Source organism: Dipodomys spectabilis, unplaced genomic scaffold, assembly GCF_019054845.1.
Source record: "Dipodomys spectabilis isolate Male_0828 unplaced genomic scaffold, ASM1905484v1 ptg000783l, whole genome shotgun sequence".
NCBI classification, from domain to species: Eukaryota; Metazoa; Chordata; class Mammalia; order Rodentia; family Heteromyidae; genus Dipodomys; species Dipodomys spectabilis.
The window spans coordinates 8,665,625-8,667,070 of NW_024871460.1; the positions used below are offsets into that span (position 1 = coordinate 8,665,625).

The 1,446-nt window shown below is 36.2% G+C and overlaps 1 non-coding gene across 1 annotated transcript; it reads left to right on the forward strand.

Moving 5' to 3' along the window:
* The first annotated feature begins 911 nt into the window (after positions 1-911).
* Positions 912-1,018, forward strand: LOC122102500. Its single transcript, XR_006146512.1, has one exon. It is a non-coding gene; the product is annotated as a U6 spliceosomal RNA (small nuclear RNA).
* The last annotated feature ends 428 nt before the right edge of the window (positions 1,019-1,446 follow it).

Below are 1,446 nucleotides of genomic sequence, written 5' to 3' on the forward strand. Positions count from 1 at the left end.
AGGAAATATGTAAGTGGCACTATGGCTAATGTGGATTGTACTCTTAGATTTAAGGGTTTATAATGCATTGGAGAATAAGTAGGTTTTGGAAAAGGGGAAAACTAAGTTCCAACAGAGTTTCTTTCTTCTATAAGCTACTTGAGCTTAAGTAATCAACTCCCAGGGGAAGGGATTTATATTGGAAAGATGGAATATGATGGTGTTTCTAAACATAGTAGAGACACAAAGCATAAAGACCACTCATTCAGTACAGATTCATTTGCTTGTACTACTGTTCTATACCCCAGACAGTACACTGGGCACTGGGGCCATCAATATGAAACACAAAATCATCCTTTGCCTTCAGGTCCAGTAAGGGAAAAGACGTACGAACCAATTATTTCCATTTTAAGTGAGACAAAGACATGTTGTTTTGAGAAGCCAGGTGAGAAAGCAATTGTGTGTGAGGGCATTTAAACAGTCTTCACAGAGGAGAAAAAAATGGAGTTAAATGTAAAATAAAATAAATTACTAACGGTAAATAAAGCTCAGGTGGAGGAAACTGTACAAGGCAGAGATGTGTGGGAAGGCAGATAGTATGTCACCAGTGAATAAATGCTCAATAAATGTTTTAGAACTCTGTCTTTTAGTCAACCTGATGCTAGTCATTTCTTGCTGTAAACCAATATTTACCCTATCTTTTAGTCCTATAAGTGTTTTGAACTATGTATGGAACTTAGGTGCCATCCTCAAATTATGATCTTATCAATTATTCTCCATCAATGAAGGATATTATTGTGATATATTGATATGAATGTATAAAATGCAATAGAGATTTGTTAGAAAATCGGCATGGTTTTCTTTTTTTAATACTCACAAAATTATACTTTAAATGAGAATATTTACATAATATGAAGCTGAAAAATTTAGGAGTGCTCGCTTCGGCAGCACATATACTAAAATTGGAACGATACAGAGAAGATTAGCATGGCCCCTGCGCAAGGATGACACGCAAATTCGTGAAGCGTTCCATATTTTCGAGCTCACACCAATACTCCTCCAACTCTTCAATGAAATTGAAAGAGAAAGCTCACTACCGAACACGTTCTATGAAGCCATCATAACCCTCATCCCAAAACCAGGCAGGGACTCATCAAAGAAAGAGAACTATAGACCCATTTCTTTGATGAATATTGATGCAAAACTTCTCAACAAAATTTTGGCCAACCGACTTCAACAATTCATCCAAAAAATCATACACCACGATCAAACAGGATTCATTTCAGGGATGCAAAGCTGGTTCAATATATGCAAATCAATTAATATTATTCATCACATCAACAGGAGCAAGAATAAGAACCACATGGTTATCTCAATAGATGCAGAAAAAGCATTCGACAAGATCCAACACCCCTTCATGATGAAGGTTTTGGAAAAATTAGGAATCCATGGAACATTCTTCAATAC